We start from the raw sequence: 16,234 nt of genomic DNA on the forward strand, positions 1-16,234 counted from the left end.
GGGACCTGGGAAGTTAGTGTATTTGAGGGGATATCAATATGTATGTTGACATCTCCTAGTATGAGAGCAGGAGCTGGGAGAAGAGAGACTGTGAACCAGGCACTGAATTTACTAAGGAAGGAAGAATGTCCTGCAGATGACAACCACCTGCATCTGGACAGGGTGACAAATTTGGATAGTGTTAACCTCAAAGAAAGAAAGATTACTTCGTGTAAGAGGTAGAAGGAGCGTCTGAACCTGTCTAATTTTCCCAACTCAACCGATGAGTTGGGAGTATGAGCAAAAATGTAGCTCATACTGGAAGAGGCGGTGAGAGAAGTAATGTCCACGGGACAGAGCCATGATTCAATGAGAGCCAAAAGGTGAAAGGGATGATGAAGAATGAAGTTTAAGATGCCAAGATGGAAGAGTAGAACGAAACAGAATTGCCTAACTCTCCCTATAACTATTAGAATGAAAACCTGAGAAGTCTATCAGCCAAATAGTGACTAGGAAATTTAAGGAAAAACCTCAGTGAAACATGTTTACAATCCACAATCACAAATTTGACCCATAGACAGGTAACCAGGACAGAAACTATGGAACAGGGATAGTGAAGGATCAAGGACTGAGCCCCAAGGACTTCAGTCAGGTAGCCAGGCAAGATTTCCCATAGCAAATCATGAGCTTAGCTATGTGCCCAGGTCAGCACTGGACCTCTTAGAGGTGCTGGACCCAAGACAGCCTCCAGGGCTCCCAGTAGGCATGGGCCAGCAGTGTAAAGCAGTGTGGGCCAGCCTAGAATACATCTCGTTTTGGGGGCAACAAATATTTTAAATTTTCTATCCTTTTTGTTTGTTTTTCGCAAAGACAAATGCTTTTCAAGTTTGTTTTTAAAATTCATGGCTAAACCACAAGCAACTACAACTAAGACATATGACCTCACATTGACACCCCCCCCCCCATTTGATTGATTCTCCAACTCCCTGACAAACAGGGAAGGTGAGGAGAAGACTTTCCTTAGGTGGCACCAAGACAAACCCTAGGAGAACAGAAAGGAGAAGAGGAGACCCTGGATGCACCTTCCTGTTTCAGAGTAGCCAGGGTGGCATGCTGCCAAAGTCATCGCTTGCTCTGGTCCCCTGGCCACAGACTGAAACGATTGATTGGCTCTGCCCTGGGAGAGGGACAATCCATCTCTGCTGAAGTGAAAAATCCCATCTCCCCTTTTTGCCCTGAGCTGGAAGCCCTTGCTTGAATGCCTAGTGACCCATAAGAGGCTGGTATCCTACTTTTCTCTACCAAAGAGACTCCTGTTTCAGTTCATAACTATATATTCAGGAAAACCACTAGGTTGCCCAATATAATATAGAAGGAAATTTTGCTGTTTCTGCCTAGCAAAAACCTCAAACAAATACCCAATAAACAAACAAAAAACCCACAGGTATATAGGGGTGATGGAGGAAAGATGGGAAGATTTCTGTTTCCACTAGAGAACTTTGTCTTCAGACAAAATAAAGTCCCATCTTGAATTTCTTCTAGCAACTTAACATCTTATATACATCTAAGTAGTTATTGTTTTTTTATTGAATAGTATTTTATTTTTCCCCAATTACATATAAAGATAGTTTTCAACTTTCGTTTTTGTGAGATTTTGAGTTCTGAATTTTTCTCCCTCCCTCCCTCCCCCCCTCCCTACTATAAGCAAGCAAGCTGATATAGGTTATACAGTACAATTGTTAAACATATTTCTACATTAGGCATGTTGTGAAAGAAAAATCAGAACAAAAGGGAAAAAAACATAACAAAAACCAAATGAAAATAGCACAATAGTATTCCATTACATTCATATACCACAACTTGTTTAGCCATTCCCCAATTGATGGGCATCCCCTCAATTTCCAATTCTTTGCCACCACAAAAAGAACTGCCATAAATATTTTTGTATGTGTAGGTCCTTTTCCCTTTTTAATGGTCTCTTTGGGATACAGACCTAGTAGTGTTATTGCTGGGTCAAAGGATATGCACAGTTTTATAGTACTTTGGACATAATTCCAAATTGTTCCTGGAATAGTTGGATCAGTTCACAGCTCCACCAATCATTAGTGTTTCCAATTCTAAGTAGTTATTGTTGAATAAATTCAGTGTTCACATTTTGAGAAACAAGCTCATTTTAGGAGGCCCTGCTCAGGGAGAGGGGATGAAATTTGGAGACCTCTTCCTACCATTTCTGGTTGGGTGAGCAGCTGTGGGGTAGGAGGTGGGGAAGGTGTTGGTACCCTAAATGGGGGCAGCCTGAGAGAAGAGCAGCAGAAGCTTTCAAAAGCAAAAGATTGGGGAAGAAAGGGGAAATGAAAGGACTAGTATGTTATGAAATATTAAAAATACTGTGTGTATGTGTGTATAGATATATGGCCAACTAGGTGGAGCAGTGGATAGCGTGCTGGGCCTGGAATCAGGAAGACTTATCCTTCTGAGTTCAAATCTGGACTCAGACATTTACTGACTGTGTGACTCTGCAGTTTCCTCATCTATAAAATGAACTGGAGAAGGAAATGGCAAACCACTCCATTATCTTTGCAAAAAAACCCAAAACCCAAATGGGGTCACAAGGTCAGATATGACTGAAATTATGGAAGTTATATACAGATACATCTATACATAGATCTATAATAGACATACATACATATATATATATATATCACACACACACACACACACACACACACACACACACACGCACGTACCTCTGAAGTCACTGCTAGGACAAGGAGATGGAGAACAGAATAGAAATTAGGTGCATTCCCTAAAGTGGAATGTGGAAAGTCATTGCTCCGTAGGTGAAGGCAATGGGACTATTCAGGTCCAGAATTGGGGTTTCATCTTCCTATAAAATCTGCATCAAGTCTTTGACTACATCCTTGGGAAGCCCTGATTTGTCTGTTTACAAAAAGGTACAAAATAACTAAATAACTAGAAATCGAAAAGGTTTTGGTAACCTAAGGTCATCTGCACAAGCCTGCCAGGGAGGGGACCTGCAGCAGATTTCTTTTTAAAAAATATTATTGTGAAAAATACATTTTAATAGATTTTAAAACATCAGAAGTAATTCACTAAGATTAGGTGTAAAGTGCCTCTCCACACACATTCTCTCTCTCTCTCTCTCTCTCTCTCTCTCTCTCTCTCTCTCTCTCTCTCTCTCTCTCTCACACACACACACACACACACACACACACACACACACACACACAAATAGATTCCCTGTTTCAGTGGGTTCTGGGTGGGCTTCTAGAGAAGCTTTACTGTGGTCTCCAATAGAGTCATATATGCCCCTGCCATATAGCAGCTCTTCACTGGTTTCCATGTCCCTTGAGGCAATGAGATGAGACATACTGTCAGCATCAGTGTCATGGAATTTGGTTTGGCAACTACCATGCTTGCTGTGATTGATTGGCCTCCTGAGAAAATCTGTTTCTCTAGTGGCATCCATGCAGTAGGTTTCGCTCAGCTAAAACATGAGCACTGAAAATAGTACGCATAGCAGCCTGCGAAAGGATCCTGGGCATAGAGAACCTTGTACTTCTGGTTCCAGTGATCCTAAGGAGGTCCCAGTGATACACAAACTCCCCTCTTATAAAGTGTTTGGTGGCAATCACTCTTCTGCCTTTGCCATCAATGATATCCATCTTCTTCCCATCCACTTTCGGGTTTTGTTTTTTGTTTTGTTTTGTTTTGCGGGGCAATGGGGGTTAAGTGACTTGCCCAGGGTCACACAGCTAGTAAGTGTCAAGTGTCTGATTTGAACTCAGGTCCTCCTGAATCCAGGGCCGGTGCTTTATCCACTGCACCACCTAGCTGCCCCCTCCCCTCCCATCTACTTTCAGTCAATTTGTCTAGTTTTTTCTTCTGATTGTATATTCTTTTGTATGTAGTTCTGCTTTGCTTTTCTAGGAGTGACTTTTCAATGACTGTGATTCTGAGTTTTTAACCTGAGCTTTTCTCCTCAAGACCTGCTGGGTTTTTGAGAGGGTTTCTTTGGGGGAGGGGTGCTTGGCACTGGGGCTGTTCAGCATCAGCTGCAGTGGGCACAGCCACAGCTTTGGGATTTTCTGCAGCTACAGATTTGTGGTTTGGAAAGGTTCCAGAAATCTGTTCCCCCCTCAGTTCTTTGCATTTCTGCTCTTCTGATTTCATAGCATTCACAAGTGTGCTGCCATTAATTCTTTTCTCCTTTTTTGAGCAATTCAGCTAAGGCTTTCCCCTGACATTTGATATTATGATGTGCAAATGAGTTTTCCTCCTGGAGTGAGGGACAAATTCCAGAGGATTTTGGGGGGTTCATGAAGGAATAGATTGTGACTGGCCATAAATATGCTCCCTGTTGGTTCTGGGCTACATGATAGCCCTTCTGACCACATTCTCTGGGCTGGGGTGAGGGCTGCTGCTCCTTCTCTTCCTGCTTCCCCCATCTCCTCCTCGTGGGCCTTGGACATCTTCCCTGGGGAGAGGGGCTGTTCAGCCTCAGGGCATGGTGGAGCAGGCTGCGTGGGAGGTGGCAACCAGGGAGGCTGGGCATCTTCCAATACAGCCCTATTTAAAGGTCTCAGGAGCTGCTCCTTAACCCCACTCCCTTCCAGCTACAGGGTAAGAGCTATAATAGGTCTTAGACTTAACCCTGAACTCATGCCATGCCAAATCTCCCAGAAAAGCTGGCTACAGGTATACCAGCACTCTAAACAGGGCTAGACCAGCAGCACACCTAGAGAAGAATGAGGCCAGTAGCACAGTGTCTAAACCTGTTAAGCCTTTCATCAAGCTGCCTGGGGACAATTACTGTCTACTAGAACATTACCCAAGGCAATTATGGAACTGTGTTGCCTAGACATAGGATTTGGAGCTTGGAAAACCTAGGAGGGCAGCTTTCAGACCATGCCTTTGATCTGACCACATAGGGTCTTAATATAATCAGGGATTATAGTAGGAGTCAAATCCGACAGAGGATGTGGGAGTGATTCTAACATGCATTCTCTGGCTCCCAGAGCAGCATCTTCTCATTTGGGGTCTAATGTTCTCTAAGGTGTCTCTTTTCTCTGCTATCATCTTAAGACTCTACTAACTGTATTCCTATTCCCCACCCTGCCATTTATTAAGTTGCCCAGATCCATTTAACCACTTAGCATCAGACAACTTGTTCAAATTTACTTTGATAGAATAAAGTTAAAAAATTCATTAACTCACACACACACACACACACACACACACACACACACACACACACACACACACACACACTGGTACCTCTAGGGAATACTCTCTTTCTCTTTTATTTCCCTCCCTGGAGGATTAGGTTTAAAATTTAACTCAGTTCCAATATAACATTGGTTTTTACCAAGTTCATTTCCATAGATAACATTGCTGTCAGATGATTCCTAATTTAAGTTTTTGATGATAGGGTCCTAAAGATTGTTCCTTCCTCCTTAGGGCATTGATGCTGGGCTAGAGTCAATACTCATCTTGGATTCTGACTCCTGGATCCTTTTGACTCACTGTTCCCACCAAGCTAGAGACTCCACTTTCAGAACCCAGAACAAAGAAAACAAAACACCCCCCCCCCCCGCAATGAAAAGGCCAAGAACAAAGGATTACTTATTTTGGGGCTGTTTGGACTCAAAAGTAGAAGGTTGTATGGCACTTCCCCTTACAGCATACATGGTCTCTCACTGGAATCCATCATACCCCCAGAGTGTAGCAAAAAAGATAAGACTTAGAACCTGTAATTGCAGCCTGAGTGAGGGGAACAGAAGAGGTATGGGAACAGAATTTGATTGCTTCAGGTATAAGAGCTGGTTCCTATACTATAATCCTTGTCTTTGTAAAAGGATAGCAGAAGACAACAGGATAGAAAGAAATTAACATTTGATGATCATAATTTTGAATATGAATAGGATGAACTAACCCATTAAATGGAAGAGGGCAATAGAATGGATTAGAAAGCAGAATCTAATGTGTAAGGGCCAAATTTAATATATATTTTGTTTACAAGACACACACTTGAAACATAAAGGTTCACACAGAATTAAAAGAAGAAGCTGGAGCACAATCAATTATTTTTCAGGTGAATTTTTTAAAAGTAGGAGTAGTAGTCATGATCTTAAATAAAGCAACATCAAAAATATACTTGACTAGGGGCAGCTAGGTGGTGCAGTGGATGGAGCCCTGGCCCTGGATTCAGGAGGACCTGAGTTCAAATCTGGCCTCAGACACTTGGCACTTACTGGCTGTGTGACCCTGAGCAGGTCACTTGACCCCAATTGCCTCACAAAATATATATATGTATATATATATATATATATATACATATATATATATACTTGACTAAAAGAGACAAGCAGGAAATCTATATTTTGTTGACAAGTACAATAGATAATAAATTAATTTCAGTACTTAACATATATGCACCAAACAGCATATCATCTAAATACTTAAAGGAAAAAGCTAAAGAAGTTACAAGGAAAAATAGATAGTAAAATTATAATAGTGGGAGACCTCTTTCAGAATTGGACAAGTTTAAGAAATAAACAAGAAAGAGATTAAGGACCTAGAACAGAATTTTAGAAAAGTTAGATATGGAGCACCTAGGTGGCGCAGTGGATAGAGCACTGGCCCTGAAGTCAGGAGGAACTGAGTTCAAATCTGACTTCAGACCCTTGACACTTACTAGCTGTGTGACCCTGGGCAAGTCACTTAATCCCAATTGCCTCACTAAAAAAAAGAAAGAAAGAAAAGTTAGATATGATAGACCTCTAGCAAATATTGAATGGAAATTGAAAGAAGTAAACATGTTTCTTAACTTTATACCACATTCACAAAAGTCAATAATATATTAGGGCATAAAAACCTCAGAAACAAAAGCAAAATGGATCCTTTACAGAATACAACACAATAAAATTATATATGCAATAGAGGGCATATTTTGAATAAATAATCAAAATTAATTAGAGAATAAATAGCAATTCTAGAAAATTGGCAGGTCAAAAATTAAATAATATTAAAAAATAAGTAATTTCACCAGAACTAATGACAGCACTTAGACAATACCAAAACTTTTGGGATGCAACCAAAGCAGTCCTTTGAGAAAATTTTCTATCTCTAAGTTCTTTCATTAATAAAAGAAAGTGATAATAGATCAACAAATTGGGCACACAAATAAAAAATAGAAAATCGACAAATTTTAAAAATTCTATACATGAAAATAGAAATCCTGGGATTCAAAGAAGATATTAATAAAATTGAAAGTTTTAAAAAATGAATTAATAAATAAAACTAAGCTATTTTTAAAAACAAATGTATAAACAATTAATTGATTTTAAAAAGAAAGAGAAAAACCAAATTATCAGTATCAACATAGAAAAGAAGTAAAAAATAAAAAAATAAAAGATATTATTAGAAACCATTTTTGTTTTTGTTTTGCGGGGCAATGAGGGTTAAGTGACTTGCCCAGGGTCACACAGCTAGTAAGTGTCAAGTGTCTGAGGCTGGCTTTGAACTCAGGTCCTCCTGAATCCAGAGCTAGTGATTTGTCCACTGCGCCACCTAGCTGCCCCTATTAGAAACTATCTTGCACAACTTTATGCCAATAAAACTGGCAAACTTAAATGGAGAAATATTTATAAAAATATAAAATACCTAAGTTAATGGAACAAGAAATAAAGAATATAAACAACTCAGTTTCAGAAAAAGAAATTGCACTTCCTAAGGCAAAAAAAAATCCAGGATCATGTAGATTTGTAAGTGAATTCTTTTAAATATTCAAGGAATAATTGATTCTAATATTACGCAAACTTTTTGCAAAAACATGAAAAGAGATCCTACCAAATTCCTATGATACAAATTTTTTTGGATACCTAAACCAGGAAAAGTCAAAACAGAGAAAAACACAAAAACCATAAACCAATATTACTCATGAACATTTTTTTTTTTTTGCAGGGCAATGAGAGTTAAGTGACTTGCCCAGGGTCACATAGCTACTAAGTGTCAATTGTCTGAGGCAAGATTTGAACTCAGGTCCTCCTGAATCCAGGTCTGGTGCTTCATCCACTGTGCCACCTAGCTGCCCCTCTCATGAATATTTATACAAAAGTTTTAGATATATTAGCAAAGGAGCTACAATAAAATATCACAGATAGTATATATATATATAATATATATATATATAGACTGTTAGATGAAGGACTGGTTCAATATAAGGAAAACTACAAAAATAATTGAATATTTTATTAATAAGAAAGAGAATAATCATATGATTACACCAAAAATGCAGAAAAAGCTTTTGACAAAATAAAACACACATTTCTGTTAAAAACACTAGAAAACATCAGAATAAATGTACCTATCTTTCGCATAAGAAGTAATATCTATCTAAACTAAGAACCTGCATTATATATTAGGGAATTAAACTAATGGTCTTTCCAATATGATTGTGGGTATAATGGGAATGTCCATTGTTACCACTATTATTTGATATGATGCTAGACATGCTGACTATAGCAACAAGACAAGAGAAAGAAATGGAAAAAGCAAGTAAAGGCAACAAAGAAATAAAACAATCACTGTTTACAGATGACATGATGAGGTACTCAGAGAGCCCTAGAAATTCAACTAAAAAAGTTAATCAAAACAATAACTTTAGCAAAATTTCAGGATGTCAGACAAATCCACATAAATCTTTAGCATTTATACATATTATCAACAAAAGTCAGCAGGAAGAAATAAAAGGAGAAATTCCACTTTTAGTTAGCTAGAAAGGAAGCAATATTTTCAAAGAGACTGGAGATAAAAGAGGAAATGCTAATGAAGACAATCTGCTTGTTGCTACTGTGCATTTTCATCCTCTTTTTCTTTTTTTTTTTAATTTATAAAAAGCTGTCCCTGGTAGCCTGCCTTGTCTGTAAAACACAGCTGTGGGAGGAGCACTTGACCTGGAATTAGGTCCTGACTCTGCTAGTTGTATGAGTTTGGATGAGACACTGCCCCTCTCTGGCCTCAATTTCCCTATCTGTTGAATGAAGGGATTGCATTAAATGATCTCTGAGGCCACTTCAAGCTCTTACTCTCAGTGAATCTGTGATTCCACGAGTTGTTTTATGTCTGTTTATTCAGTCTAGGACTTGGGTTCAAATTACTGACTGTGGATTTACTAGGCCATTGGGCATAGTCTAAAGTTATGCCTCTTGAGGATGGAACCTCTTACTTTTACTTCCTTTGTATCCTCCCCACCCCTCTGGTCCTATAGCACCCAGAGTTGAGCTCTATGTACAGGTGGAGTCTGATAAACACTGAGTGATTGGAAAAAAAGACCTGACCTAGAAGGAGGAAATGGATGCCTGGGAAGACAGAAAGGCCTGCGGCTACAAGCCCAGAAGAGTACTACTGGGAATGGGTCACTACAACTACAGCACGTTATCTAGAGGAATTCAGATCCATATGGGTGCCAATCAAACACTGATAAGGAGGTGGGGAGGGGAGATCAAAAGAAGGCAGTTAGAGGGTTCTCAGTGGAAAGAGTTGGATATCTTAACCTTTTTTGTCACGGACCTCTTGGACAGTCTAGTGAAGGCTATGAACTCCTCAGAATCATGTTTTTAAATGCATAAAATAAAATATATAGATTTACCAAGGAAACCAAGTGTATTGAAATACTATTATCGGGGCAGCTAGGTGGCGCAGTGGATAAAGCACCAGCCCTGGATTCAGGAGGACCTGAGTTCAAATCTGGCCTCAGACACTTGACACTTACTAGCTGTGTGACCCTGGGCAAGTCACTTAACCCCCATTGCCCCGCAAAAGAAAAAAAAAGAAAAGAAATACGATTATCAAAATATTTTTTAAAGTAAGTTCATGGAACCCTGGGTCAAGAAGTGTTGGCCTGAAGTTACATAGAGAATTGGTGATAGGACAGGGACTAGAGATCAGTCCTCCTCACTAAATTAAGGGCTCTTCCCATCTTACCATGGATCATTCAAATACAATAGGTACATAATAGTTCTGAGTGAGCAGGACATGTCTGAAATCTGGACATGTGACTGCATCTAAAAGTTTGTGTAATTGGCTCCCTGAAGATGCAGGCAGCTTGATGTTGTCTTAATACCAACTGAAGCATACTGTTTTTCATTTCTCTCTCTGTCTCTGTCTCTGTCTCTGTCTCTCTTTCTCTGTCCCTCTCCCTTTCTCTCTCTTTCTGTCTGTCTCTCTTTCTCTGTCTCTCTCTCTCCTCTTTCTCCCTTTCTCTCTCTCTCTGTTGTCTCTTTCCCTGTCTATCTTTCTTCAAGTCTTCTTGCACAAAACGACTAATATGGAAATGTTTTACATGATTGCACATGTATAACCCACATGTATAACACTCTCAAGGGAGGGTTTGGAAGGAGAGAGAGAATTTGGAACTCAAAACTTAAAAAACCCCAACAAAAACAAATGTTAAAAATTGGTTTTATATGTAATTGGGGGAAAATAAAATATTATTTTTAAAAAGACTGCTGGCACCTTGGTCTTTGGCTGCATTGAGAGATATAGCATCCAAAACATGGGAGCTGAGAGTTCAATTGTACTCTGCCCTGGCCAGAACACATCTGGAATCCTGCATTTGATTCATTCATATTTCGGCTCAGACAGTTACTAGCTTTTAGATCCTGGACAAGTCACCTAAGCTCTGTTTCTCAGTTCTGCCATTTCTAAAATGAGAAAGTTGTACTTAATGACCTTTAAGGTCCCTTCCAGCTCTATAGCTAAGATCCTATGCTACCCTAAATTGAGTGCCACATCTTTAAAAGGATAGAGAGAAATTTAAGAGCATTTGGAGGAAGGTAACCAGGATGGTGCAGATATAGACCATGCCATCTAAGAGATTTAGGAGGGACATGCTATCTGTCTTCAAATATTTGATAGGCTGTCATGAAAAAGGAAGATTGGATTTGCCCTGTTTGGCCTAAAAGGTCAGATGTAGAAGAAATGGGTAAAAGTTGGCACAAGACAGATTTAGGCTCAATGACAGGAAATGCTTCCAAACAATTAAAGCTATCCAAAAATGGATGTGGAATAGGTTGCATTAGGAAGTTAGTGGGGTTCCACTCAGTAGAAGACTTTAGATGAAGGCTAGATAACTACTTGGGTATGTTGTAAAAGGGATTTTTCTTCAAGTGGCTCTTGGATTCCAAAACCTCTGGAGCTATTTCCAGCTCTAAGATTCTCTGTGATTTTTGTAAAGAAGTTGCCTCGAGTGTCCTAGACTCAGAAGAACAAGTCTGAGGGATGGGGAATTGAGAATGAGCCCCATTAGCCACATAGGAAGAAGCTAGAATGTGTCAGATGACACTTTCCAAGAAAGAGGATGAAGAGAATTACCCTCAACCCTGTGGCTGAGAACATAGAACATCCGTGAGAACCTTTTGGCTTATGGGTCTAGCTGGTATGCGGCTGAGGGGTGGGAAAGAGAGAGATACTTTATTGGGGCTGGAATGAGAAACAAGCAATAGAGCCAGTTCCGTTGGTCTGGAGTGTTGCACAATTGGAAGTGATTTAGGAGGCAGATTCCAGGGACAGAGGCCAGGCCTAGGGGTGCGGGCATTCTGTCCTTCTGTGTGAGGACCAGGGACATTTGGTAGGTAAGGGAAGCTGCTTCTATTAGGGAGTGAACTCCAGTGAGATATTGAAGAACAAAATAGCTGTCCCTTCTTGAACAGGAAATCAGCTACCTTGAGCATTCCATTGTGATATGAGGCAGGACAGGCAGCAGAGATGGCTTTTCCTGGGTGATGGAGTAGGATAGGGAGCAGTGTAGTCTCTGTGCAGCCAGAATTTCTAGTCCTGGAGCTTAATCTTTCCTCTTACTCCTTCTCTGACCCTATTCTCTAACCTCGCTATACTAACCCACTGAATACCCCTTTCCTTCAGCCTCCATTGCTCACTTTTCCCTCCCAAAGTAACTGGGAATGCATCTTTGCCCATATCATCCCATCCTATTCTTTCTACTGCCAAACCATTCCATCCTATCCTTTCTTATTCCATTCTACCGTATCCCTTTCCAATCCCAACCCTTCTTTTCCCTCAGGATATAGTATGCTGTATAATAATGGAAAGAGCACTGACTGTAGAGTCAAAGGACCCAGGTTCAAATCTCAACACTATTATTTACTACTTTTATGCCTTTGGGCAGGTACTTTCACTGCTCTGAGATTTAGTTTCCTCATCTGTAAAATGAGGGGTTTGGAATAGATGATCTCTAAGATCACTTACAACGCTCAATCTATAATTTTTCTCATTGTTATCACTTCCCAGACCTGATCACAGATCATAGCAGCCTGGGAAGGGTTCCGATGTTCTCTTAAAGTACAGTGTAATGGAAAAATTGCTTTTTCTTCTTGTTGGGAGACCTAGGGATGTCAATATTGGACACAGCTGCACCATTAGCTAACCATGTGACCATGAAAAAGTGCTTTCCCCACCCTGTGCCTCAGTCTCCTCACCTGGAAAATAGGAATTATAATCTCTGCCCTGCTTGGGTAACTAAACACAAACCAAGGCATACAAGATGACATGCAACCAACATACTGCTGCATATTTACCTGCTTGTCTGTTGAACTAATCACTACCACCTCCAAATCATTTGATATCAGGGTGTCTGGCATAGATAGTACTCTTGTTAATTCCGAGTCCTGTAACTGAGAATTCCTGGTAATCTAGTGAAGAGGTAGGCTGGACTTGCTTTCTGCTTTTTATGGGGAAAGCAAATCACAACATGGAGCCATCCTGAGTCCGGTGACCTAGGTGGTGAGAGGCTTTAAAGCCATGCCATCCAAGGACTGACTGAAGGAGTCGAGTGTTTACAATGGAGAAGAGAAGACCAAGGGATGACATGTGACAGAAATATTATTAATACCTATTACCTGCTACTCTTTAATGATCTGAGCAATGTCAGAATTCTCATGATATCCTTGCATTCCTATTCTTAAAATAGTTGATCTGTATTAGATTGAGGTGAACCACACTCTAAGTCCTCACCCTGGGATCTTACCCTGTAAAGGAACCTTGCTTGAGCTGTATCTCAGCTCCTAATGTCCTTATCCCTGTTCTTTGGGAATCATGGGAAGAAGGGCAAAGCAGCCAGAATGGAGGGGGTTTTCTTGCTTGGATTGTCATGGGCAGCTGGTATCTCATGACCAGGTCTTACTACCTAATGTGACCCCTTTCTCCTTTTCTCCTAAAAGTAACCTTTCCTTCGAGTCTCCTGGTGGGAAATCCCCCAGGGTGGCAGGTTTGCTACCCTGTTATCTCAATTAAAGATGATTTATTTATCCACTTAGGAGTTTGGTTCATTTAAGGACTTAACACATGATAGCTGGCCTCAGGTATTTGAAGGACTGTTATTAGACTTGTTCTGGTTGGGCCTAAAGGGCAGAACTGGGACCAATGGGTAGAAGTTATAACTTAACTTAACTTAACTTAAGCTTAATATAAGGAAAAACTTCCTTAAAATGGAGATTTCATTGGTTTATGGAGCCTCCTGTGTGAGGAAATTCCCTCTACCAATTCAGGATAGTACTTTCTCTCCCAAATTTATAATCTTAGAGTTTCCTGAAACAGAGGTGTCAAACTCACATGGCCCACAGAGCTCCCTGGTGTACAGAATCAGATTAAGATGTAATTAGGAAATGATTAACAAAGTAAATAAAAATACAATAAAATATAGATAATGTTACTTTGTGGTTTTCTAAGTCAGTATATATTCTGTAGAAATCTGTTTCTATTTGACACCGTTGGCCTTGAGTATTGAGAAATGAGGTGATTCATGCTACAACTTGTACATGTCATAGGCAGAAGTAGAACTTAGGTCTTCTTGTAGCTAAAGCCAGTTCTCTATCAACTATTACCACACTGCCTCCCCTAACACTTAGCTATGTCTTAGTCTTCATGCAAAGACTGGATAATCATTTGTTGGGAATGTCATAAAATGGGCTCTGGGATAGATATTGGATTAGATAGTCTCTGAGATCCTTTCCAATGCTATGATTCTGTTATGGGGTTGGGACATATCAAGGAATTTGGGACTATTAAAGTTTAAACTGGCCAGATGAACTAAAGGACATGGATCTGGGGTAACTTTCCTTGAGAAGCTAAACTAAAGGACAGACACCTTGAGAAGTAAGGGAGATGAGCTCATTAGGCATAGCTACTACCTAGTCAGTGCCAGGGGACAGAGATAACTCCAGAAATCAGAACAACCACCCCTCACCTGATTTCTCCCAAACCACCCCCAATAAGGGACATTCCACTCTCAAGGTGATCACTCCATTTACCATCTATAAGAGCTTTTGCCTTTCTCCTGGTTGAAGACATAGGTATTTCAGAGAATTGTCTCTGAACCATCTCCCCTTGAGAGAAGTCCTTGGCTTCTCTCTTGGTCTCCTTTCTCTAGCGCCTAAATAAAAGGTTATAATTGGATTTGTGTGTGAAAGGGTATAATTCTTTAAAGAGGAATACCTAAGGACCCCCACCACTGATTTCCCTGTGACAATTCTGTGAATAATATAAATAACAGTACAGGGGAAATGTTTATCCTACTTTAAAGGAAAAATTTTGAAGCACTTTAGCAGTATGCCTTTGTATAAGCACAATGTGCTAATGCCTGCTTAAGGAGGCAACACAACTTGCTAATATTTTTCTCCCTTAGTGCAAATGTTCTTTGATCTAGATTCCTCATTGATTCTCACTAGCCTCCTACTGTCTAGCTGAGATTAGTAAGATTTGACTGGAAGGAGTTAAAAAGGCCTGCTGCCTCCTTGCTCTGACCACCAGAGGCTGGTACCATGTGCCAGGGCCAGATCCTGCCAAGATGCATTTGCATGACTAGATTGCTCTTTTCATGAGTCTCTGCAGCTGTGTGTCATTATTTATCTGGGAAAGCACAAGACTGAACTCCCAGTTTGTTGGAGGAGGGAAAGGAGGCTCTGTTCTAAAACATATATCACTTGGCCGGTCCTGGAAAGACAAGTACAGAGGGTTTGCTCATGGCATGTATCAGTTAGTCCAAGCTGGAAATTCCCTTTCATTGTGTCTGTCTGCATTTGTGAATGGTTTCTCTGGACTTTACCTTCTTGGAATGCACAGAGAAGTGGGGGATGGGATCTTCATTGCTGTAGCTATGGCCCAAATAGCCACTACAAGACTGGGATAGGAGGAAGCTTACAAGACACACAAACCAGGAAGTGACAACCCCCAGGGGTTAGGCAGGAAGTTACTAACCGGAATTAATGCCTGGTAGAGTTGTATGTGACCTAAGGGAACTTTATCATGTCTTGCACACAGCACCCATTTCATCTAAAACCTCTAAATTCACTGAAGAGACCTCACCTGCTGCTGCTGCCGACGCACCTCAGTAACAGGGTTAATTGTGCCTGGGCTTCTGGTGTGTATCTAATAGAGTATGCAAAAGTAGTAGCTGGTCTCTATCCCCAACTTTGCCTCTCTCAATATGCTAGGCAAGGATTTTTTAAAATTGCAATTAGTGGGGCAGCTAGGTGGCATGGTGGATAGAGCACCAGCCCTGGATTCAGGAGTACCTGAGTTCAAATACAGCCTTAGACACTTAACACTTACTGGCTGTGTGACCCTGGGCAAGTCACTTAACCCCAATTGCCTCGCCAAAAAAAAATTGCAATTAGTAAAATCTGAGAAATTCAAACTGAATATTGCAAAATTATGATGACCAAGCTTGATCTCAAACTTCTCTCACCTTTTGTGGGGGGGGGGGTGGAATATGGAGATGGAACAGTACATATGTCAGACTTTTTCTAATATGTTGGTTAGTTTGGCTGAACTAATCTTTTTTCCTAGAAGATGATGATGATGATGTTTCATAAGGAATGACTCTTTGAAAGGGGGAGAGGAGGGGGCAGATAGGTGGCGCAGTGGATAGAGCACTGGTCCTGGAGTCAGGAGGACCTGAGTTCAAATCCAGCCTCAGACACTTGACACTTATTAGCTGTATGTCCTTGGGCAAGTCACTTAACCCCAATTGCCTCACCAAAAAAAAGGGGGGGGGGAGGAGGATGCAGTGGGAAACAAAAGTGATCTAAAAACAAAATATATCAATACAAAAACTTTTTAAAGTGAAAAACCAGAGTGAGCTGGTTAGAGCTGAAGTACCTTAGAGATCACCTCTTCCTTTTTTCAGAGACAGAAACTAAGATCCAGAGAGAAGAAG

At 40.5% G+C, this 16,234-nt stretch overlaps 1 pseudogene; it reads right to left on the reverse strand.

Annotated features, from left to right (window-relative positions):
* Nucleotides 1-255: 255 nt before the first annotated feature.
* On the reverse strand, nucleotides 256-15,162 carry LOC122738968 (annotated as a pseudogene).
* Nucleotides 15,163-16,234: the final 1,072 nt, after the last annotated feature.

This window comes from Dromiciops gliroides, chromosome 2 (genome assembly GCF_019393635.1).
Source record: "Dromiciops gliroides isolate mDroGli1 chromosome 2, mDroGli1.pri, whole genome shotgun sequence".
Lineage (NCBI taxonomy): Eukaryota > Metazoa > Chordata > Mammalia > Microbiotheria > Microbiotheriidae > Dromiciops > Dromiciops gliroides.